Source organism: Ptychodera flava, assembly GCF_041260155.1.
Source record: "Ptychodera flava strain L36383 chromosome 3 unlocalized genomic scaffold, AS_Pfla_20210202 Scaffold_26__1_contigs__length_13983176_pilon, whole genome shotgun sequence".
Lineage (NCBI taxonomy): Eukaryota > Metazoa > Hemichordata > Enteropneusta > Ptychoderidae > Ptychodera > Ptychodera flava.
The window spans coordinates 8,408,184-8,434,975 of NW_027248280.1; the positions used below are offsets into that span (position 1 = coordinate 8,408,184).

Below are 26,792 nucleotides of genomic sequence, written 5' to 3' on the forward strand. Positions count from 1 at the left end.
AAAGCCCGTCGGTCCTTTCGCTCTAAGCTGATATGAGAAAAATATTGACATCAAGAAATCGCTTAAGAACACTGTTTTAACGAATCACTTAATTGCTGCCCCTGACGATGCAATTCTTTGGAGAAATAAAAAAAAATCTTCAGACGCAAATCCGAAGAGTGTACGTTGAATTTTGGTGCTCAGAATGAGTGGCATGTTCCGAAAAATAACGTACGTTGGCATTCGCGAAAGAAGGAAATTGGATGCCTTCTTTGACGTATATGTCATACTGTAAATCATAATACGTAATAATATTCGCTGACAAGTGTCGACTACACATACTTCAAACTGGGAGTAGTAATGAAATGTTGGCTCTTTACAGTTGACCACCCTGTCGATTCGAAGTGAACAAATCGCCCTGACGTGTTAAACTTTGAAAATAACAAATATAACGTGATAACAAGTATTCGACTCGAGTTAGACAGATATTTCCTAAGGGGTGGACCAATATTATAGGGGGCTTGGAAGATTGACTCTGGAGTAGTATTTTTTTCTGCTTAGATCACTCGGAATTATTTTTTCAACTGTGTGAATTTTGCCATATTTTCACTCTCGCATACACGCACTGAAATGCCAATATCCACTGTTCTTTTTGTTCAAGATACTTTTAAATTTCTTCGTATGGCACGACAAAATGAATAAGGAAAGAAATGTAAAGCGGCACAAAGTCTACATGGAATTATATGCAAACAGCATCTGCGTCAGAAAGCCGGAAAGTTAGAAAGAAAAAAAAAGCATCCTTTACTGCAGCAAAATTACTGATGGAGACAAATAAGAAGTCATCGAGGTCTCAATCTGTTAGTGAGGGAGTTTTGTTCTAGGTAGTTGGCTAAAAACATGTGGCACAAAACAGAATAAGGATTTAAAGACTGCAAATGCATAGAGGTAGTGGAATATCAAAATGGCACAATTAATCAATTACTTTGGGGTGGTTAAGAGGAGTGTCCCCTCCTGAGACAACAATTTAAATTTTACGTATTCAAATGCGGTTATTTGGTGGTCATTTCGAGTGTTTCTACCAGAGTTTTCATGGAGACTCAAGACATATGAGACACAAAATAATTTCCAATCATTATCTCGTCAAAGAGACAAGAGATTATCACAGTAGGCAAATCTCTATTTTCTCAAAGATATGCTTCAGGCATCATTTATAAGTAGGTCTATTTTATGACAAATTTTTGCACTCTTGTCCAAGCCTCGTAATATTGCACTGCAAATGTTGTGCTTAAAGTTGTTAGAAATGAAAGGTATAGTCCTAGAAACATTCAATATTGGGGTTACGGTGAGTGCGGGAATCACTTGATGTACTTGACAAATCATGATAAGACTGACACATCATTGTAAAGAGCAACGACGGACACAAAATATCCGGTACAGGCTACATGGACAAGCTGAATTGAATGGCCAAGAAATCTTCATGTGAAAGGATGAGAAACTGTAGCAGAAGCACAACAAATGAAAAATGGTATTTAATGTTTCAAATCGAAACACTGTGTTTATGTAAATCAACAGCAAAAGTGTAAGTAAAAATATTAATCAAATCAAGGCATAAATCAAATGTAATTTATTAAGATGTTATGAAAATTTCATGACCAAATGGAAAATGCTATGAAAATCAAGCTCCGAAGGGAGTGTCGATATTGAAAAATATTATGAAAAGGGTGTGCCAGAAGATCTTAAAAAATAGGGCGCCCGGAGAGCGCACAGAAAATGTAAAATAAACACTTAAATTAATTGTTCGCGCACTATTTTTTACTTCATATCTGCTGGCAATCTGTTTTATCCCTGGCTTTATCCAAGCCTTCCATCCTTGCCTGGATTTTGTTTTTCAAAGGCAATCTCCCGAAACCCCCCCCCCCCAAATCTTCCAAGCCCCTCCCGTCGATATCAAATGGTGCTCCCCTAACTCATGTGAAACATTCCATCTCGCCCACTTTAGGTGTGGGTATCCATAATATATTATTACTCTCTGTCAATGCTATTCTTTTCCCACATGTTGATATTTTGGAACGGCAACTCTGGACTGATCATTGCTCCTTTCCACCATGTGACCTTACATGTAAGCCAATATCTTACAAAAGTAACTTTTTAGAATCTGCTACAACAAAAATACCGCACTCTCCCTTCAGTCATCTGGTGTGACTACTGTAAAGTGCTGGCTTTTCATCTGAATTTGTATGATTTATACGAAGTTCCTTCTACAAACTCGTATAACTGATGTGGCCGCGAGAGCTTCGCTTTATGCAAATCAGCTGTCACCATACAGGTTCCAAAGGGCATTCTCACAGAAGCTATGAAGAATTCTACGCGGACAGTCATCGGTGCATGGCTCTTCATTTTACCTGCTTTCAGTCTGCATACGCACGCTACGCCTAACACAGGCGACAGAGAAGAAATTTGGGACCGATCTAAGTATGCATACTGTTCCGGGGATATTAGAGAGCCTGCTAGGCCCGCTGTTGACGTTGGATGGAATCACTATCGGCAGTTGTACTTTCTCACCGGATATTACCTCCAAATTTTCCCGGATGGAACTTTGAGGGGAACAGGGGACTACAACAACAAGTATGGTACGTTTTGGGAACCTCATCTTAGTATAAGACTCATCTCATTTCTTGATTTTATAATTATTGTACGATAGGATTTGAATCCCCAATACATCGTGGGCGTGATAAGCTTAATCTCTCTTGGTATGTTGTTTTTATCGCCCCAGCTACTAAAGGTGTGGCAACGACTGTGATTCGACAGTCGCTTGCTTTAAAAGGCAGAAAAAAGGGAGCGTTTGATATTTCAAAAGACGAACTTGTCCCCATGAGACATTATAATTATATTTTAGGACACAACAAGTCAATAATAATGTTAGTGCGGACAAAGTACAACGGTGGCTCGAAATATCTTACAATATGACTACATTTCGCCCCGCGTCAGAAACCATACCGCAATAACAGGTCGGTTTTCATTGGCCCACCAGTGTTAGCTGGCTGAACCCTTGGCCGTTGTGCAGGAATCTTTAAGCTTCCGGGCAATCCCATGCCCGGAAAAGCCGGAAAAGCAGGGATAGGGGAGAGATCAGTCTGAGGGATGACCTCTTGACCTCCAACACAGGTGGCACTGTATCGACGTTTCCAGTCAGATAAAACCACATGTACTTACTTTGTATTATTTTTTATTCGGAGTCGCACCATGTCAATGACAACTCACAACAACCCCCACCACAACCATCATACATCATCATCATCATCATCATCATCATCATCAGCATCAGCATCATCATCATCACTCTATCACCATCAACATCACTATTTGCATGCTTGAAAATACATGTTGTGACAAGTGTACAAGAAATGTCACTACAGGTTTTAAAGTACAAAGAATGTCTTGTGGATACTCCATGGTTGAGTTAATTAGAATTAGGGCAACGCGTCTATGTTCAACTGAAATAGTATGATAATAGACCCCGCTTAAAGTTATAACCAGTCACCTGTAATCCAAATTTGCCCATATATGGTCAAATGGGCGTTCCTTACTATTCAAAATGCCCATTTGAGGGCGCTGTTTTTAAAAAGCGGCCACCCGCTTAAAATCTGTGATTGGTTAGATTTTCTCTTTCCATGGTAACTGTGGCAGAATTGGAACAGGTGACAGTAGACCCCGTTTAAGTTAATAACCAAACACGCTGCAAGAGGGTCAAAAGTTCATTTTACAACTTGTTATGAAACAAAGGCATGACATTTTAAAGTCGCCCTCAAACGTTGAGTTCAGGTCGGTGGTTTCGATACGTCATCAGTGATGTAAAAAACCGATACTGCCTACATTGCTCGTCTGAAAGGATTGGTGGAAATGAAAGCAGATTTTGATGGCATTGCATGGGAATAGGAAATATGCAGATCACATGTGTTTCCTATGAATAACTTACATAAACTCATCACTCAAACAAACTAAAATTGAAGAAACCCTGGCCAATAAGAGTCAATTGAAACTGGGCACAAATTTACACTAAAATGTGTTCGTGGCCAATGAGTTCTCTGTGGCAACGATGTTGGCTGACTACGGACGACAAACGAGTACGCATACGTGGGCAAGTACGTCTGACTTTAGTGCAAGTGCAACACAACAACAATCGTTTCCCGGGAAAATTCAGTGATCACACATGGCTAAACATTAAAAAACTTTCTGCAAGATTAAAGAATTCTATGTCCATACAAATCAATGTTATCATAGCGTGTTCTGATTTTAATAACAATCAGTGGACCTTTAAATCCACATAAAATCCACATAGCTGCATCCATTTGCATTTTGCTTACAAAAATATCACCCAATCATCTCAGTGGTTGGGGTTTTTTTGAATTTTCGTTATTCAGCCATGTTGTCAATGAAAATATCACTATTTCAATCCTGGTGATTTATTTGGATGGAAAAAACATTCAGTGGTAACATATCGGTAAGCACTTTTACATAAGTTGCATTTGATATCAAACACGGTTACGCTACCCCCTTGGGTACAGTAAACATCAAACCATCTTATTTCAAACCATCTTATCGCGTAAATGCAAACTGAAACAGCTAACGGTGCTTCAAACAAAGTTTCATAAGAGAGGCTAATGTTCGGTCAGACACTTTCAACCAAATAATCTGTCATTTTATCATTTCGACAGCTATAGTATATATAATTGAAGTTAAGGTGAAGGGCGACGAATTCGGACGCGCACACGCTTTAGAACGTTTCTGCGCAGATTTGACTCCAGCCTGCCGCAAATGGGTTATTTTGTAGCGCATGTATTTAACATCACCTGTCATTGTTGAAATTGCGCTTTTACCTAATTTTTTGACCCAGTGTCTTAGAAATGCATGTGACCTATAACCTTGTCATATTTTGACCCCCTAGGAAGCTGGTTTTTATTCAATATGAGCGAAAAATTAGCATTTCTCTCCCATTTATATGGCGCAAATTACCCATTCACCTGGAGATATTGTTAAAAGTAGCGTGGTGACACCCTTTTATTAAAAGTGTAAACTAAATGGTATTATGTCAGGAGTTTATTCGCCAAGTTTGGTCAAAATGACACCATTCAAAACGACAGGAAGAAAGTTCGAAAATATATAGTGATATAATTTCGATATCGTCATTTTGTAATCGATACTTATGTTAAAATTTCTTCACAAACATCATGAAAACTATACATTCAATAAATCTAGTACACAAAACATTGTATGATAAGAAATGATTGTTCTCGTCTAATAAATCATGTCATGTACACCTTTGTATTGTCCATTAATTCATCGTCACTCCCCATCTTTGTTTCCTTCATTCAGAAATTAGAAGTTTACAAAATCGGATCATTGGAGTTGAGCGCAAAGCTGCATGTCGTTGTTATATTTCGCTGGCAGTTTCGCCGATTGCTATGGCTCCATCATACCCATCGGTGTCTTCGGACAAGATTCGCTCCCGTAAGATTGAAGTCTTTTCTTCTCTTCAAGAATAGGGTGCAGGCCACTTGAATCATCCTCGCACTGTTTTTGTACAAAATTCAGCATACTTTTAATTACTTTTATTGCAAAGTGGAAAGTGCAGTAACACCTATGTCACCAATAACATGCTCACCTCCTTAAACTGTGTTTTATTTCAAAAAGCAACTAATCAAATTCTTGATTTTGAAAATGAGAGTTTTACCCTTTAAATAAATCTATTTGCAATGGTAATTATGGCATGGCGGTCGAGATGTACGTGTTTATTAATTGAAAAAGCTGAAGATTTCTTCCATTATAAACAGTATATTACGTACTGTGCAATTTGCAACAGAGATTCAACTGTTTTAAGATAAGATACGTCACTGTATTCTATACTTTGGTTCTTAGATGTCACTATGACATATATGATGCTGCAATGCGAGTTTGCCATTTTCCTATCCTTTATGAAATACCACATACTACGAAGCAAGTGGAACTGTTGTTCAGTAATTTTCTAACTCTGATGACTACTCCAGTAGTGTTCCTACAAATACAGGAAGACAAAATGATGCGACACACTAGAAGTAACATAAGGCTTCAAGCATTTAACATCTGTTCTGGGTGTTGACGTAAATTATGCGTGTATAAAAATCCCTGGTGTCTTGTTAGGGTGCCTTCAGTAATTACAGGGGGTGGGCCGGGGACTTTCGCACACACCCGTACTGTAAAATGTGACCCTCCCCCTATCCTCCTGTCTAAAATGCGACCCCCCCCCTTATTCGATATTCTAAAACTTGACCCTTCCCCCAACCACTGCGGTATTCTCCCAGGAATAACTGAACCAGTATCAACTAATTTGCATAACAATTGGTTCCATTGTTATGTAAGGGACAAATTACAGAGGGGAGGGCTGGTGTTTTTGGAGGGATAGTCTCAATTTATCACGCAAGAATATTTGAAGAGATATGGTATTTCATATATTTAAGGGAGAGTCACCATATTTTGTGCAACTATAAGATTGCAAGATGTGGCTGATTTAGTGCTTCATCCAAAAATATCAAATCATAATAAATGGAGTCTATCAGGCAAATTTTCCCCCACAAAACATGCTATAACTGTATATTATATATGTTTGATAATGTATTTAAATGTACTTTGCTTGAATTGGGAAGTAAAATGTGCATTTGTGTACAAGAAATTGATTTCTGAATTTCATTTAAAAAGTTGGTTCACTATCCATGGTGTCTATGATGAAACTATGAACAGTTTTTTCCAATACAAAAATAGGTAAATCTTTGCATTTGTGTACTCTTGATTATTGATATTAATGTTCTTGATTAGATTAGAGTGGTTACAAGTCTATGAATGTGTAAGAAATTTGATTTTAGAATTTCACCAAAATGTCGATTCACCATGCATGGCAGTCTATGATGAAACTATGAATAATTTTTTTCAGTACAAAATTAGATAAATCTGTGCATTTATGTATGCTTGATTATTTACATTATTGTTCTTGATTAGACTAGAGTGGTTACAAGTCCATGGTTGTGCAAGAAATTTGATTTTGGAATTTCACCAAATGTCGATTCACTATGCATGGCAATCTATGATGAAACTATGAATAATTTTTTTTCACTACAAAATTAGATAAATCTCTGCATTTATGTATGCTTGATTATTTATATTATTGTTCTTGATTAGACTAGAGTGGTTACAAGTCCATGGTTAAAACGTTGTGCAAAAAATTTGATTTTGGAATTTCACCAAACTGTTGATTCACTATACATGGTGGTCTATGATGAAAGTATGAATAATTGTTTTTTAGTATAAAAATAGGTAAATCTGTGCATTTATGTATGCTTGATTATTGATATAAATGTTCTTGATTATACTAGAGTAGTTATAAGTCAATGGTTGTGCAAGAAATTTGATTTTGGAATTTCACTGAAATGTTGATTCACTGTACATGGCAGTCTATGAGAGAACTATGCACAATTTTTCCAATGTAAAACTAACAATATCTTTCATTTATGTACATTTGATAAGTGATACAGTTTTCCACCTGTTGCATATGTTTTTGTCTCTTGTCTTTTATCAGTTTTAATTGTTCAAAGTGTTTAATGTAGGATACCTCTGCATCTTTGCTTGTGAAACTTGTGGATAATGTGTACGTATTTTGTTGGCGACTTCCTTTTCAGGAAATATCACACGGACAATCAAAGTTTTGGCCATAAAATCAGGTTTATAAAAAGTGACCCCCCCCTTGAACTGTTTTCTAAAAGTGACCCTCCCCCAATTCCCTAACCCATCCCCCTGTAATTTCTGAGGCTCCCTTAGAGAAAATCAACAGGCAACTCGTTTATTGCACACCAGGGGCAACGTCAAAAGTTCAATGAAGGATAAAAAACTTAATTCTTTTAGTTTGGGGGTGGGGGGGTTTTGACCTAAAAAAGTTTCTATCCTACAAATCGATTTAAGGTAAAAATTCCAGGGGAATGAATATTTTGAAAAAATAGAGCAGAAATGCACACTTTCGTGTTGAAGCCAGCGGAGGGAGTTGTTTTAACACGTGGGCCTGGTTAGTGTAAACAATGCAGGCTGTTGGCCTCTGTTGCACCATAAACGGTAGTTTCTCTACTGTCTATGGTTGCACTCGGAATTTTTGTATTTTGCTACATTTCTGTTGCACGTGTAGTCCGCCTGAATGGAGCAGTGTGAACTGAGTTGTTACAACCACCAGGACAGTTGAGATAATTTTATACCTCTGGAAGGAGAAACCTGAACTTTATTGTTGTTGTTCTTGTTAATTCATTGATAAACTTCGAGTTTGTTGTTAGTATGTTGTATTTACATTGGATGAAACACAAAGTTAAAGTGTGTTCCCAATCTTATTAAAGTCCCACTAGCTGTATCTTTTAGCATTATTTTTATGATTTTACTTTCAAACTAAAATAAGTTGGTGACAATGTAGTCATTTAGGTCTGTGTATACACACTTATTATTAACTGCCTGCCAGGGCTATATATGCAATTTTGAACAAGATAAGATTACACTGCGATTAAATGTTCGCCCAAACATTAAATCACAGCCCTATGCGAAAAGCTAAAACCCTTGATACTATGCATATCTGCACTGAAATCTTCATATAAACCGCACAGAGTAGTCCAATGTAATCCACAAGGGTGAATGTTTTCAACTATGACATTGTATGTTCTGATTCCTTTTTAATATCATCAATTTTTGAAAATGCCAGGAAATCAAAATGACCGTTAAAATTTTAACTTACATGTCAAAGGTTTCTGAAAGGAATGGTTTCCCAATGCAGTAAAAGTTCACATCTCTTCAGAGGGTAGATTTCAGAAAGGAGAGAATAGGTAGATAATTTGAGGTCAACAAATTTCAAGAGTTACAGCTGTGGGGCTTTAACGATGCATTACTTTATTTCACCCCTAAATTGACTGATCCTTAGCTTCGCTTTATACAGAAAGAGCCTGGCAACAGGTTCAATATAAGTCAATTAAGTTTCTAGGGGGGTGGGGGGGTGGGGGGAAACTAAGGGAATTAACTTTTTTATCCTACATTGAACTTTTGACGTCGCCCCTTACCTTTATTGAGATTAGCTAATATTTAACTATATTACACTGTGATTGCAATCACAGTTGTTTGATTCCTTAATATATTCAACCCGATGCCGTGTAAACATACATCTCTATATTATACACTCATCATTGATAAGGGACTGGTCAGTTTCTTCGGCCAGGATTATTATTTGCCAACATCAAAAATTGACTGACTCTCTCTCTCCCCCCCCCTCTCTCTCTCTCTCTCTCTCTCTCTCCTCTCTCTCTCTCTCTCTCTCTCTCTCTCTCTCTCTCTCTCTCTCTATATATATATATATATATATATATATATATATATATATATATTTATCACATACATAGACCCAGTTATCCCTAAGGTATGACGTCACACTATAGGTATGCGATTACCATGATTTCCGCATACCCCTACGTCTGACGTCAGAAGTAGGGGTATACGGGGTCGGCACTTTTTTCTACTGAAACTGTTTGTAAGCATTCTCGTGCAGATGAAAACTGAGTGGGCACAAAGGAAAATGACCAGTCCCTAACAATGGGTTATCAACAGTTGCAGCTAGTGGCCTTTTAACAGTATAAAGTTACTTTACCTCTACCGGGTGTCGACGTACAGTATAAAAATTCATTTCCATGACTATTACATATATTTTAATGCACTGCCACCACTCTACCAGAAAATCCTTGGGAGAATACTGTACACCATCGCTGTTTCCATGGACAGTCATTGGTACTCTATCTGTAGCAAAGAAAAAATTGAAACTTATCTTTTGACAGACACTCTACTCAGGGGGCTTCGGTAAAGTGCACGGCATAGGAAATTCATTGCGTTAAGGGAGAATTAGGGTTATATTGCGGGCTGATATTTTGATCACCAATCTAACACAAAACATTTAACCAGTAATTTAATTTAACAAGTCCACAGTCTACAGACTACATGTCACTTATGGTACAGAATCTATTGCCAATGGTCATTTCCAGTTAGGCAGTCGTCAAGTTGAAAATTATATTCATTTATTGTTCATTGAAAGCAAAGCCTTTAAAGCCCCCACTCAATTATCAGATTTATCTAATGTAAATATTATTTACTTGATAAGATATTCAATGAAAAACAAAAGAATGACAAACTGTTAATGAGCTGTTGACACATTTGCTAATGCGAGAACCTGGGATTGAGAAGGGCGCCTTTAAATCACCAGAGACGTAGCATATAGATCTCTGATGTTGGCCCTCATCAAGTCTATTTCTATGAAAATTACGGCCAATGAGCTCACATACTTAATATCACAACATTGTAGCAGCAATGTACAAACTTGATTCTAAATTTCTGAAACAAGAAGCCTTTTTATGAAATGAAAATCAAGTACATACAACAAAAATATAGAAATTATTAAAAACAAAAAACAAAAATAGTACTTTCACTACTACAAAAACAAAACGAACCACTATCAGGTCTGACTAAAAAAAGAAAGAGAATCACAAGCGAAAAGTCGATCGCGCTGGCGTTGAGGCTGAAAAGAAACCAAAACGAGGTCAACTTGAAAACAAAACAAAACGAGGGTACAAATCTGGTTACCTTTGGCTGATCCCGCCTCAGTGACAAGCACAAAGAGGCAGGTAAAGTGACACCGCCATTACGAAATCTGATTGGTTGAACCATGGAGCGCTGTCATTGGCAGTTTAATTTTACTTTGAAGTAAAGGTAAAATTATCACAGTTTCATGATGCGAACTTCGCTTGAATTTAACCAAGGATTTAATAACAATACCAACAAATTTCGAAAGATAGGCATGTAAAAGACTAGCCTAAAAAGCACGCGACAAAAAGGATGCATTTTGTACGGGCATGCGCAATTAACAACTTCCGGGAGACCAAAAACTAGCACATTTCAAATGGCGGTTTGCCTGTATCTGCGTCCTACTACGTGCTGCTTGTCTGGTCACGTGAGACGCAGTGATCAGCGAACTGGTTACCTGGGATGATCTATGACCTTTGACATCACGCTCAGAATTGTCCAAGTTTTCGTTTGTCTTCCTGCGAGTGGGTGTGTGTTTATGTAAACAACTCACAAGTGCCTGTATGAAAGCAACTTCAAGGTGTAAATGTTCCCCTTTGTCCTTTGAATGAGACAGAGAAAAAGGCAACTAAACACAAAATCTGGGCAGCTGTTTGTTTTCTTAAAGCCGCACTTTTCAATCCCAGGTTCTCGCATTAGTGGAGTTCTCCTCCCAGTCAAACACTTGGCCAGTACGATGTTTGATTTCTATAACATTAATTACACATACTGATCTCAACCTTTTATCACCTTTTGGTAATCCTACAAACAGAGTTTACACAAGCGTTTGATTGACGGTCGGTTCAAATCGCCAACGGTCATTGATTCCCCGGCACAAACGCTCGAATTTCCTAAAAAATTGTCTGCCAGTCGCGTTAGACTTTGAATATAACCATAGAGTTCGATAGGCAGCAACTCTGCGCTGACCGCTTGGCAGTCTGTCTGCGTTTTTGCAGCCGGGGAAAATAGGCCATAGGCTAGAGGGGGTCTACGTGCATCCCACAGGATAACAAACCTGTATTTTTTAGAAGCCTTGGGATCCCTAGAATACGAAATGGAATTTTAACAGAAAAAATAGAGGGACGCAATAGCTGTTATGGTCATGTTTTGAAGGGTACCGCAAAATCACTTTTTCCAAGCCAAATGCATTTTCGTCAAATCTGTCTTCTTGTAAGTCATGTGCTGAGCTTATTTTTTAACATAACCTCACTTGTTTGGTATCATTAGAAAGGTAATTTATTGTTCTTTAAGATTACATATTGCACTATGCAATATCTTCTACAGTTTTTGTCAAATATGACCAAAACTTACCTCATACCCCAAAATTTAACATTGCAAATTACAGTAAATTTCAAATTCTACCAATTTTTTTAGCTAGGCATAACAAAAAATGCAATGCTTTGTATTGAATCTGTTTTAATTGATACACGGACATGTCAGAATTATGAAATGGACTTTTAACAGAAAAAATATTGGGACTCTACAGCTGTAATAGTCATATTTTGAAGGCTACCGTAATATCACAGTCTTGCAGATTTGCATGCATTTTTGTTAAATCTGTCTTCCTATAAGTCATCTGCTGAGCTTGTTTTGAATATAACCTCACTTGTTAGGTACCATTGGAAAGTTAATTTACTAGTCTTTAGAATGACATATTGTAACATGCAATATCTTGTATAGTATTCATGATATATGACCAAAACTTACCCCATACCCCAAAGTTTACATTGAAAATTGCAGTCATAGCTAAAACCAAATTCTACAAATTTTTAGCTAGACACAAAACATTTGGCCGTTTTTGCTATTAAATCTTATTTATTTGTTACAGGGACATGTCAGAAATATGAAATAGACTTTTAACAGAAAAAATATTGGGACTCTATAGCTGTAACAGTCATATTTTGAAGGGTACCGCAAAATAAAAGTGTTGCAGATTTGCATGCGTTTTTGTTAAATCTGTCTTCTTATAAGTCATTTGCTGAGCTTGTTTTTGAATATAATCTCATTTGTTAGGTATCATTAGAAAGCTAATTTACTAATCTTTAAAATGACATATTTTAACGTGCAATATCTTGTGTAGTATTCATAAAATATGACCAACACTTATTCCATATCCCAAAGTTTAAATTGAAAATTTTTCAGTCATGGCTCAAACCTACAGGGACATGTAAGAAATATGAAATAGACTTTTAAACAGAAAGAATATTGGGATTCTATTGCTGTAACAGGCATATACTGTGGAGTACTGCAAAATCACAGCAGTGCAGACTCATATGTGTTTTTGTTAACTTTGTCCCATTGTAGATCATCTGCTGCGCTTATTGTATTACATAACCATGTTTATTTGGTACCATCGAAAAGTTAATTTATTACTTTTTAAAATGAGATATTGTTATATGCAATATCTTATATATGACGAAAGCTACCCCATAACACAAAGTTTATATCGAAAATTACTTTCGTAGCTATCGTCAAATTCTACCAATTTTCTAGCTAGACATAACAAATAAGGCAATGCTTCATATGAAATCTTTTTATTTAGTACTGGGAATGTCAGAAATATAAAATAGACTTTTAACAGAAAATATATTGGGACACTATAGCTGTAACAGTCATATTTTGAAGGGTCTCGCAAAATCATAGTATTGCCAACTCGCTTGCTTTTTTGTTAAATCTGTCTTCTTATAAGTCATCTGCTGAGCTTGATTTTTACATAACCTGGCTTGTTAGGTATCAATAGAAAGGTAATTGACTATGTTTTAAAATTACATATTGTAATATGCAATGTCTTGTTTAGGTTTCATGAAATAGGACCAAAGCTTACCCCATACCCCAAGGTTTACACAGCAAATTACTGCAAATCTGAAACTCTACCATTTTTTACAATTTATTAACTTTGTATACAAAAGGCAATGCTTGTATGCAATCTATGAAATCTGTGTTTTTGTTAAAAAGTATGTCACAAATATGAAATTAACTTTTAACAGGAACAAAATATGATTTTGTAGCCTTTTAGATCATATTGGAAGGGTACCCAGGTATCAGGGCAAATTTGCCGAAACACATACATTTGCAATATATGGGTTCCCCCTCCAAAGATGATCCAAATGGCTACTAAATTGTATCATCTTCCCGTTAACAGTTAATCATATACTTGTGACATACTTTTGTAACAAATAAACCAGATTTTATTCAAGAATTGCCTTTTGTATTATGTGCAGCAAAAAAGGTAGAATTTAAGATAAGCCGTAATTTGCGATTTGAACTTTTTGGGGATGGGGTAAAGTTTGACCATATTCCAGGAAAACTATGAAGGACATTGCATATTACAATATTTCATCTTAAAGAAGAATAAATTACCCTACTAATGATACCTCACAAGCCAGGTTGTGTCATAAAATAAGCTCAACAGATAACTTACAAGAAGAAAAATTTAACAAAAAAGGTGCCTGTCTGCGGTACTGCGATTTTTGCATTTCCCTTCAAAATATGGCTGTTACAACTATACGATCCAAATATTTTTTCTGTAATCTTTGTAAAGTCTATTTCACACTTCCGACATGACCCAGTACCATATACAACAGATTTGATACCGAAACAGAGCTCTTTTTATCATGTCTAGGTAAAAATTCGCGAAATTTGATCACGTTAGCTATGACAGTACTTTCTCTATAAACCTTTGGGTATGGGGTAAGTTTTGGTCATATTCCATGAAAACTGTACAAGATATTGCCTGTTACAATATGTCATTAAAAGACTATTTAATTACCATGCCATTGATACTATACAAGCCAGGTTATAACCAATAACAAGCTCAGCAGACGACTTATGAGATGACAGATTTAACAAAAACGCATGCGAATCAGGAATACTGTGATTTTGCTGTACCCTTAAAAATAAAGCTGTTACAGCTATAGAATCCCTATATTTTTCTGTGAAAAGTTCATTTCATATTTCTGATATGGCCAAGTACAAAATAAAACAGATTTCATAAAAAAAAAATTACCCAATTTTTTATGTCTGCGTAAAATAATTGATAGAATTTGACAATAGCTATGTAAACTTTGGGGTATGGGGTAAGTTTTGGTCATATTTCATGAAAACTATACAAGATATTGCATGTTACAATATGTCATTTTAAAAACTAATAGATTATCTTTCTATTGATATCTAACAAGCCAGGTTATATTAAAAAACAAGCTCAGCAAATGACTTATAAGAAAACAGATTTAACAAAAATGCATGCAAATCTGCAACACAGATATTTTGCGGTACCCTTCAAAATATGACCGCTACAGCTGTAGAGTCCACATATTTTTTCTGTTAAAAGTCTATTTCATATTTCATATGTGCCTGTACCAAATAAATAAGATTTGATCGCAAAATCGGCCAGATTTTTTGTGTCTAGCTAAAAAAATTGTAGAATTTGGTTTTAGCTTTGACTGCAATTTTCAATGTGATTTTGGGGGTATGGGGTAAGTTTTGGTTATATATCATGAAAAGTATGCAAGATATTGCATGTTACAATATGACATTCTAAAGATAAGTAAATTATACAGACCAGGTTATAATAGAAAACAAGCTCAGCAGATGACTTATAATAAGACAGATATAACAAAAATGCGTGCAAATCTGCAACACTGTGGTTTTGCGGTACCCTTCAAAATATGACTGTTACAGCTATAGAGTCCCAATATTTTTTCTGTTAAAAGTCTATTTCATATTTCTTACATGTGCCTGTACCACATAAAACAGATTGAATAGCAAAAACGACCAGATGTTTTAATTTCTAGCTAAAAAAGTTGTAGAATTTGGTTTTAGCATTGACTGCAATTTTCATTGTGAGTTTTGGGTATGGGGTAAGTTTTGGTTATATATCATGAATAATACAAGATATTGCATGTTACAATACGTCATTCTAAAGATTAGTAAATTACCTTTCCAAGGGTACCTAACAAGTGAGGTTATATTCAAAAACAAGCTCAGTAGATGACTTATAGGAAGACAGGTTTAACAAAAATGCATGCAAATCTGCAACACTGTGATTTTGCAGTACCCTTCAAAATATGACTATTGCAGCTGTAGAGTCCCAGTATTTTTTCTGTTAAAAGTCTATTGCATGATTCTGACATGTCCCTGTATCAATTAAAACAGATTTCATACAAAGCATTGCATTTTTTATTATGCCAAGCTAAAAAAATCGGTAGAATTTGAGATTTACTGTAATTTGCAATGTTAAATTTTGGGGTATTGGGTAAGTTTTGGTCATATTTCACAAAACTGTAGAAGATATTGCATAGTACAATATGTCATCTTAAAGACAAATTAATTCCCTTTCTAATGATACCAAACAAGTGAGGTTATGTTAAAAAATAAGCTCAGCACATGACTTACAAGAAGACAGATTTGACAAAATGCATTTGGCTTGGAAAAAAGTGATTTTGCGGTACCCTTCAAAACATGACCATAACAGCTATTGCATCCCTATATTTTTTCTGTTAAAATTCCATTTCGTATTCTAGGGATCCCAAGGCTTCTAAAAAATACAGGTTTGTTATCCTGTGGGGGGGTCCACGTAGACCCCTCTAGCCCACGGACTAAAACTGAAAAGTCATTTTCTGGAGCGTGTACCCTTGTGTTGCCTGTTTGGTGTCCACTAACAATGAACGCCGCCAAAGCTTCGCGTCCTTTTATAGGGAGGCTCCGCCTTTAAGGACGTATCCTTACGTGTAGAGGTTTGGACAGGTCTTGAGCTATCCAGGTCACAGTTGCATGTCTCAGCCTGGTTTCAAAGTTCGAACAATGTTATGTACTTACAGATGAATTTCAACGTTCTTTTTTGGTTCTGGAATGTAATCGATGATGTTGAAAATGTCTGGGGTGGGTATTTCGTTCTTGTCGCTCGGTATGTTGTCGTTTTCTAGCAGAACGGGAAGAGAGATTTTTTTCTTTCAGTCATCTGATTCTATGATGACGCGGTTGCTACGTCGTCCCTTTCTGAGTTCTCCTTTGCCGCTGCATGTTGACAGTTCGTATTCAAGGTCTGGGCCGTGTATCTTCAGTGCGTCGAAGAGGTGGCTGTCACCCATACAGGCATTGGACTGGTCGTCTAGGACTACGTAAGTTTCTATGTAGTCTGCTGGTCGGTCTTGTGTATACACCTTTGCGAGGACTATCTTCCCACACGAATGTCCGGCTGGGCATTTCGTGAGTCTGGTGCATTTTGTTGTAGCTTCTTGGGTTTCCTTTTCTTTATCTTCTGGTTTGGCTTCGGGTGCTTTCTGCTTAGATCTGTCACCGGGTGTAGCGTGGAGACAGGTGATGTGTTTCTTGCTCTTGCATATAGCGCATTCGATGGTCGATGTGCAGTCCTTGGCGAGATGTTTCTCAGTGCATTTAAAGCACAAGCCTTTCTTCTTACACAGTTCAATTCTGTCAGCAACTGGTTGCTTTGCAAATGCTTTGCAATCTTTCAGGTCATGTCCTGTAGCCTCGTGGAAGAGACATTGTTTTTCATCGTTTGATGATTTCGTTGCGTGTACCATAGGGGAAAGAAATCAGTCCCCTGGGGTGGGGAGGGAGGGTTTTTTTTTGTGCAACGGTTTACCTTATTTGATTTTATTAATTTTGACTGTGATATTTCAAATAAAGATTTCGACTCCACACCGTCTGACTGCTTTATATATTACCGACAAGTCCTTATCTCCTCTCCAACTTGTGTATACACCACTGTAATTGCTCCGAAAACATTGCCAACTTGCTAATCCGCTCTCCGTATCAGCAGATTAAGTGATTGCGTCAACACAACAGCCGTCCCACACGCATTAGAATAAGGTCGAACGATCAAGACCGCGACGATCATGTAAATGCTGGCTATCGACAGTCCGTATTTTACCATCGTGCGTAATATTGATGGCAAGGGAATATAACTAATCCATGTTGGACGCCAGTTACCCCGGGCTAAATCAGAATTCAGGGTCGGAAGAAGCAAATTAGCTAATCTGTAATTGTAGACCCATGTTCGTTGAAACTTGTTGCGCGAAAACGTTTACGCAGACTTGTTTTTTTTTCATAACTGCCTTGTACATGTCATATTCAAATTTAATATTGCAATCATACTGTTAATACGGGTATTGTAAAAGGCTTGTAAATTCGAATCTGCATTTGAAGTTATAGGATCTGAAATCTGAGATCTGAGGATCTGAATCTGAGGATCTGAGGATCTGAATCTGAGGATCTGAAAAGTCAACTCTACCTTTCCATGACATTTACATGGTTGGGTCGCTTCCAAATATTATTGGTTGTTGTAGTGGTAAACGTTGACGGGCCATCATTTGGGCTATCTCCGCCAGATGTTGCATGTTGTTGTCGTTCTGGCTTGTTGAAGGTGTCTGTTGATTTGAAGTAGGTGTAACTGTCTCACCTGATTCTGTTGGAGGTTCCCTGTCCGGGTTGTATCAGTAAAGGGGATGATTCTAAGTCTTTCTTTTGTGCTTTGGGTACGAACTCGGTAAAGTTCAGTGCTGGTAGTGGATCTTGCTCCGTTTCTCTTTTCATTGCAATGTAACGTGATACATGGTCGTTTGATGACTGGTCTGGTGTAGTAAGTGTCTGTACTGGTAAGGATTTTTCTTCCGCTACTTGTTGGAGGGTTCTGCGTCGATCCTTGCCTTTTCTGCTTTCATTTCAGCTTCGATAACCTTGATTTTTGCTTGATGGTGAGCAAATGTCTTCATATACTCTGCCTCTCTTGCTGCAGAGCGTGCCTTGCCTTGTGCCTTTAATGCGTTTGCTCTGGATGATGTTGATGATCTGGTTCTGTGTGAACTACGCAAGCTGCCTAGTGTAGATCCTCGTTCGGATGGTGATTTGAGGTTGAGGGCGCTGTTTTCAGCTCTCCTTGTCTTTGCATCGTTAATGTATTCATTCGCTTGTTCAATGTTCCTATTGAAGCTTATTTCCGTTAATTCTGCTTGCTCCTTACCTTCTGGCGTCTTGTCTTGTTGATGAAGTCTCTGAAGTTTGTTCCAAGTTGTTCAAGTTTGTTCATATTCCTTGGAAAGTGTCTCTGCTGTATCAATTTTGCTTTCTGTTGGGTCCTGCATCCCCCTGAGGTCGATGAGAACTCCCCTTGTTTGGTTCCAAATGCTTGACAGGGCCTTTTCAGTGTTCAAGGTAGCATAGAGCAGTCCTACTTCGTTTTTTCTACTGTCCTGTAGAGGGCGCCCTTCAGTTCGGGCAGCAGATCCACCTTCAGCAGTGGCATTCCCACTGGGAACCGCCCCTTCATTTGTTTGTTCTGTGGTATTTTCTGCCTTAGAAATATCTCCTTGATTTTCATTTTGAGATTCTGTGTGGGCTGGTTGTTCAGCTCCTTCGACTTGCTTTTTATCCATTATAGTTTCTTTGAGTCAGTTGTAGTTGGCTGTATATGTGTATACAGTTAGCCTACCTTGCATAGCCTATATGCCAGTGTCCGCTGTGCACTCGAGCCAGTGTCTTGTCCAATGGTTCACTGGTTTTCAGCAATTTTTCACTTGCGACGATTTTTCACTTGCGACGATTTTTCACTGTGGCGGAGTCCAGTTACTTTTGTATCCGCTAAGTGCCAACCACTCCAAGAAATAACCACCCTCAGTTGCTTTAGTTTAGAGTAGATTTATTCAAGAAGCGGTGAAAACTGGTAAATAATAAAAAAGAGATTAAAATACAAGGTCATTCATTGTCTATACCGGAGAGTCGAGGTAAATCAAGTTCAAAGTAAACGGAAGAAAAGAACTAAATTCTACTAAAAATATCTAAGCACTGCATTCAAAATGGTCCTCTAAATAATTGGAAAGTCATAAAGGGAAATCAACTTACATCGTTGCGCCTACAGTCCTACTTTTGGCTGGAGTGTTTGTCAGATCCACGTGGCATGTCTACTTGCTTTAAGACAGTGGAAGAAAACGTGTCTGCGTAAGTGTAATTTAATCTTTAACCTTTTAATTGTTTTACCAAGAAGTTTCTTGACCTTTGTGTCAGAGGGCCTCAAGAAAGATAAGGGTCATGAAGGGTCAATTTAACACACACGTCAATAATGATAAAACAACATATCAAGTTATTATGTATTATTTTGCTTTTAAAAAGGCATTTTCAATTCTTTTTTTCTCAAAAAACAGCCTCAAAAAACAACAGCAACACATTTTTTAACATTCAACAATACACTACGTAGAATGCCATCTATCCAACAAATCCCAACACAAAAACACACAAAAGGGTTGAACTTTGAAGGTTTCTCTATAGCAAATACTGAATAAATCTGCATGAATAATCATTTGTGTGTAGAAATGCTGAATGACAATTATCTGAAGAATTTTTCCACCACAAAAAAGAGCATAATTTAAACAAATCTTAAAGGCCCTTGTTGGCACCAGATTGTCTCATCAGAAAATTTACCCACCAGATTACAATTTCAATGGAAAACAAAAGGCTATCATACCTCCATAATCCTCTTAAAGACTAGAACAAAGGCGATCCCAGGGATAGCAAACAGTGCCTTTAAGGGACTTATGTAGCAAATTTCAAAGAAATTGGACAAGCCCTATCAGAGAATACAGATCTTTTGACCATGAATGGCATAAATTGCCCTAAAAAGACAAATATTGAAATTTCACCACATCTATACACATCCAATCAATTTGGACATGCTGCTACAGAGAAATAGATGTTTTGATCAGAAAGGGGCAACAATTGCTCTAAAAACACAAATATGCAAATTTCACTATATTTTGCAAACAGCTTCTCAGCTTGTCAAAATCAATTGTATATCATGAGATATGCATGATGTTTGGTGGGGTGAATGTAGGCATTTCACCACGCAGTAAAAGGGAAGCCAGGAAACCAAAATAGTCAATTTTCAAAACTATAGGAAGCTACTGAGGAGAAAGAAGACCATGTTTTAGAGGAAGATGTGTAATCTGAAAAAAAATGCTCTCCCCAAGTGCCACAAAATAACACCATTTTAATCTCTATTTTTCAAAAGCTCCAACGGTTAACCTCCCCTCCGCAAAAAATACTCCCCAAGTGCCACCAAATAACACCATTTTAATCTCTGTTTTTCAAAAGCTCCAACGGCAGGAGGGGGACACCCGCCTCCTAACCTCCCCCCGCAAAAATACTCCCCAAGTGCCACCAAATAACACCATTTTAATCTCTGTTTTTCAAAAGCTCCGACGGCAGGAGGGGGGACACCCGGCCCCCCTCCTGACCTCCCCCCGTGACCACTTGCGCGGCCGCTTGTGGTGCTTTGCACCACATCTTTGCCCTCTTTATCTTCAGACAGCGACGAACTAAAAAAATATTATAAATCTGAAAATTTACTCTGAAAAAAAAAATTTGCACAGCTAATCTCAGTTGGAAAAAATTAGAAATTAACAATAGTAAAAAAAATTCACAATTTCATTGTGACCACCCCCCTCCCAAGGTCTAATGGTCCATCTCTTAGTAATTTCCTTTGCTTACTTCGGCAAATTAGGCACTCAAACCTTGCTTGCTTTGGCGAATTAGGCAATCAAACAGGTCAGATAATAGATGCAGCATGCTGATAAAACGTTTACGCAAGATTTCAAGGGCAATGCAAGACCAAAACACCAAAGTTTGGAAGAATTAACCTTTATTAGCAATACAACAAAACACCTACCCACCCCTGGGGACGGACACATAGGCTATCCCCTATGCTTGAACCGTGTTGATGGTCGAGTAGTGGTGACGTCAGGAGTTGCTTTTGACAGAGGGGTTTTCTTTGTGTGGCCGCACAAAGGCAGGGCTGAAAGCGAGCAGATTGTATGTAACTGTGCCACATGAAATGTCCAAATCATCGCTTCAGGTATCAACAGGCGTTAGATTCTTATTACGTGCAACTTCCAGACCAACAGTCTGATCTCAGTTGGCCATTTCAACACAGCTGTACCAGTGGGCAGTAATACAAATTTCGGTACAAAATGGGCAACGCATTTGAAACGCTCCTTTCAATGCGAAGAGGGCATTTCATTTCGGAATTGGAAGCTTGGCTACTTTGGGCGAGGTTTCGTCAGAAGTTAGTGTTCAGAGGGGCGTAACGAGAGGATAACGTCGCTTTCAAAGATATTTTGGATACAAAACTTGGATCACCTGTTCTCGCGAAGGGAGTTCGCCAACCGTACCGAAGTGGAGGAGCTCTGCTGTCTTCTTGACCCCCACTCCTTTCATGAAAACGATATTCGCGTGTTCATGCCTGCGGTGTGTTGCAGTCGACAGCAGTTCCACAGCGTGTCGTCGGCCAGGACGAAAGACTTTCTTTTGATATGTAGGGACTCGGCGCGCTGCGGGCATTCCACAAGTATTGAATTTGATAACCTGCACGAGTGGGTACGGTCTTCCTTTCACGGCTTCTCGTAATTCTGCCTTAAAACAGGAATATTTCGCACGCATGACTGGGCTTCGGCTAAAGAAGACACCATGTCCCTCTCGGGTATGCATGTTGAGTTACCTGATGGCCCGTACAAAAGCTGCGAAAAAAAAGAACCTGACAGACGACCGCCCGCGTGAAGAATACTGACTTGCCCAACCTGTAAACAAGAATGACGGCTTTTTTTGCTCTCGTACCTGTTAATATACCACGTCTTTACTTTTCAATTAACAGCTGTGTCAATAAGGACTTGGTAGCTTAGTTTCACAATTCTTTGCATAGACTTTGATACTGAGGACGAAAAACCAATCCCTAGACTATAATTAATTCAAAACTGCACATATTTCATGGAAGTATTAAACACACACTTCAAAGGACTCCTTTACCATGTGTTTTAAGCTCGACAACTACCTCCGTCTAATTTCGCGGCGTGAGCAGAGGTAAAGGTCTATGGAATTTCAGTTATGACGTTCTCGACGATTAAACTGTTCTCGCTATAGTTACGGGGGCCAGATGCCAGGAACGCGACTCACACGAATGACCTTGCCTTTTGACCGCCCGCAATGGCCAAACTTATTGCAACTCGGAGGTCTATCGTAGATCACGTTCAGTGAGGTTTCAAGAGCGACACCTCCTCCAGTTTTTTTATTATTATTTTGGGGGAGGGGAGGCGGTCATTGGACATTCTACTTGAACCGTGTTGATAGTCGAGTAGTGGTGACGTCAGGAGTTTCTTTTGACAGAGCGGTTTTCTCTGTGTGGCCGCACAAAGGCAGGGCTGAAATTTACATAGTCTATCATATTACATTGTAGAAACAATTTGGAACCAACAAAGCAAGCCACGGCATGCTCCGATCGCGGCAGATGACCAGTGCCAGTGGTTGCAATGTACGTAGCCTAACTTGCCCGTTCCCCTCTGCTCTGAATCGATAGTGACTCATTTCGTATCAGGTACGGTGGTCTTACGGCAGGGCCGGAAGGTTGGGATGCCGTAGCCATGTTCGAGAGACTGCCCGAAGGTATTCATGTGTCGAACACCGTCTGTAAATCTGTGTAATGTCGTAATTGGCGGACAATAGACACGAGAGAGCAGAGTTGTCCAAGAAAAAAACTAAGTTGGTCGCTCTTGGTGGCAACTTGCCGACATGAAAGCGAGAGAGAGCCGGACTTTTCCCCCAGCGAAGAGTTTCTCCCCTTTCTTCAGTTTTACCTTGATGGTGCGCTCGTTGTTGACTTTGTCAAAGTTAATCCGGTGATAATCTGGTGACAGCGTTCACAGATTAGTAATTTACCCTTGCTTACTTTGGCAAATTAGGCACTCAAGCTCGTCAAATAATTACTACATTGCTTGCTTTGGCGAATCTAATAGGCAATCAAACTGGTCAGATAATAGATGCAGCATGCTAATAAAACGTTTACGCAAGATTGTCAAGGGCAGTGCACGACCAAAACATAAAAGTTTGGTAGAATAAACCTTTATTAGCAATACAAGTTACAACTAAACACGAACCTACCCACCCCTGGGGACGGACACATAGGCTATCCCCTATGGTGCCTATGCAACTTTACTCGTTCCGCCTCTACACCGCCGTAGCCAACGTAAAACATATTCCGCTAATGGTGATCCGAACATAATCTCAGCGGCCCTTTTCTCTGCGAAGCTCCGACAAATTCCTGAGAGGCGGGTTTCATTCATGGCACGCTAGTGTGCGGAATTGAGAATATTGATATTTTGATCGCACTTAAACCGTTTTTTTCTTGACACGGAGAACGGCTGTGTTAATGTCTCCCATTCGTCCTTCTCTGCCAATGCTACATCCGTAAAATCTTTTAGATTTGTCTCATACATTGGAACCTCTCCATCAATTTACAATATCAAGACTTCTTAGAGCTGTAAGTCTTATAAAGCACTGCAATAGCTATTATTTCTTGAATTAAATTCGTGAGGACAATTATATACCACTAAAATTAAACTTATCCGTTGCTTTAAAAATGACAGTAAATTATCGAATAATTAGCAAAATAGTCCACTTTACAAAGAAAAAGTGGATGATAAAATAACTTGCATTGGCACCACGAGTAACTCTGGGATCACTGAGTTAAGATTGATAAGAATGTAAAAATGAGAGAGAGAGAGAGAGAGAGAGAGAGAGAGAGAGAGAGAGAGAGAGAGAGAGAGAGAGAGAGAGAGAGAGAGAGAGAGAGAGTGCTAGGCTGCGACTAACCTATGTCAGACGGTGATAAAGATGAACTGAGATGTTCGCTCTAGTATGTGTAGGACGCAGCGCAGGAGCTCTCCTTGTTCGTCCCCTCCGCTCTGGATCCACTTGTGCTCGTATCTCGCCTTTGCTTCGACTTAAATGCATTCGCGTGGTGGCCTGGGGAACAATAGGAAACTCCCCCGCCGTACAATTAAGCGCGATGCCAGGTGAGAAAAAAATGATGTCGATACAGGGGAATCCCTTTCTCTATTGTTATCTATAGCTTATTGTACTGCGATGTGGGCACTCTGACGCGAGGGCATTCGGTTCACACAGTACATACTTGTCTCTTGGTTATGCCCTTTAGGAAATCGTGCCGAGATCTTTCTTCTGTAGATAGATATTATTTGCACAATATTGAGGTATTAGTCCTAATTTATTATTTCACATGGGTGTACAGGGATAGGGCACGTTCCACTCAAACAGGGCAGGACTTGCTTTATGCAAGTAGGTAACAGGTTTTAAGTAAATAAAGAATACATGTAAAGGGACAAGAACCAGAGTGGGCGTGGTGTTTGATGAGCATGCGCATACTGGTCGGTAAGATTCAAGATGGCGGCAGCTGGAAGAAGACTTTTCAATATTATTCGGTCGTCTGAAGCACGCCTTCGAAAGTTTTCGTCAAAATTTTCGAAACGTAAAGCAATTAAGTTTTCCATTTTTGGTTTTGGTGGTGTGTGTGCAGCGGCGAGAACTTTGGTATTTTATGTCTGCCGAGATGTCGTCAGAAACCCACCTCTTCTACCGGCAATGGCTAGTGATTGCTAACTGAAAGAGAAGGTAGGCCCTGTCATCCACAGGCACTACCGTAGTTGATAGCGCTTTTAATGTAGTAGAAAGGGGCAGGCAAGACACACTCACCCCTTTGCGAAAATTATTCGCCGTGAAAAAAACAATCAAAGTCTTTAAAAGTGACCAAATAAATAACATCGATGGCTAATAGTCCCCCAACATTTAATGAACCACTTTGGTACATGAAAAACGGGAATTTATACCATATCTTGGCCTCCAAACATCTTAGCTCTTCATCGGAACACTTGCTCCCACACCGGCCATTTGACTGTTGTAATGTAGTTATGAAACCGCAGCTATCTGATGGCGGGGTAGCGTGCGTCGCTGTGCGGGTCATCAAATGGTCAACCCTACCAATTTGCGGGGTCAACCTTTTGATGACCGCACAGCGACGCACGCTACCCCGCCAACAGGTAGCTGCGTTTCCACAGCTAGTTGTAATGTTGAGTTTGAAAGTTGAAAATTGCGTTTACGAATCCAAAATGGGGAGTACGAATCCAAAATGTTGAGTTCGAAAGTTGAAAATTGCGTTTACGAATCCAAAATGGGGAGTACGAATCCAAAATGTTGAGTTCGAAAGTTGAAAATTGCGTTTACGAATCCAAAATGGGGAGTACGAATCCAAAATGTTGAGTTCGAAAGTTGAAAATTGCGTTTACGAATCCAAAATGGGGAGTACGAATCCAAAATGGAGAGTTCGAATATTGGCATTGATTACGCGCCATAGGAAACATGATATTCTTATATAGTACGAAGGAAAAAGTGGCGAAAAGAATAAATGAACAAACATATTACCGTATCGGTTATTGTCCTCTTGTGTTCCAGAAAAGTGATAAATGATAACCGCTCCTGCAGTATAGTTGTCTGTATTGCAATGCTTCAACCCATGCGGCTATAGCACTCCTGACTGTCCGATCGACTCCCCTAGTTCCACTCTCGTTCAAGTTATACGCACAGGGTTAATCATTGACAACATTCGCCAGTAGTCTTACCTCCGTCTGCAGACGTGTGCCATTAGTCGGTGCTGGTCTTGCTCCGGCCAGTCCAATCAGGAGGTATATCACAGCTATCATCGCCGTGGTAGTGCTCAGTGTTGTCCTTAGAAGCCGGGTGCCGGGTAAATAACCCGCCTTTTTTGCGTTTTTTCCCGGCTACTTGTAACGTAATTCGATTATTTTTATAGACCTATTAATTTCGGGATTGCGCTGCTAGGTGTTAGACGTCGATTTACAGTTTCGCGACCCGTCCCCACTTGGAACTGCACAAACATAAAACAGTTTCTAAATACCCAGTTGTGGCTTGTTGAGCCCGATCTTTCACTTGTTAAATAGTGTGATGGGCTGATGGATGCGCGTATGGTGTTGGCTTTGATCGAGCAGCGTGATTGGTTTGATTAGTATGAGGTCATAGTAGGTCATCTTTAACGATGGCGTCAAAAAGAAATTTGGCGTCGGTCACTGGCACCTTGCCGATGGAATATTTTTTCCCGGAGAAAGCCCGCTCAAAAGGTATACTTGATTCCGACGATACATTTAGTTTATGTATGAAAAGCTTCAATGTCGGTGAATTGTGAGAGAAAAGCACCGAAAAGATGTAATTTTGATCGACGATTTGAAATTCAACAGACTGGCAAGCTAGTTTTCCGCCGCCGCGGTGGCTGCCAACGTCACTACGAG

At 38.9% G+C, this 26,792-nt stretch overlaps 1 long non-coding RNA gene across 1 annotated transcript; it reads right to left on the reverse strand.

Annotated features, from left to right (window-relative positions):
* Positions 1-4,706: 4,706 nt before the first annotated feature.
* Positions 4,707-24,418, reverse strand: LOC139126045 (uncharacterized). Its single transcript, XR_011550441.1, has 3 exons — positions 24,289-24,418; positions 9,674-9,819; positions 4,707-5,550 (listed from the first exon to the last, which is right to left on the reverse strand). It is a non-coding gene; the product is annotated as an uncharacterized lncRNA (long non-coding RNA).
* Between the last annotated feature and the right edge of the window lie 2,374 nt (positions 24,419-26,792).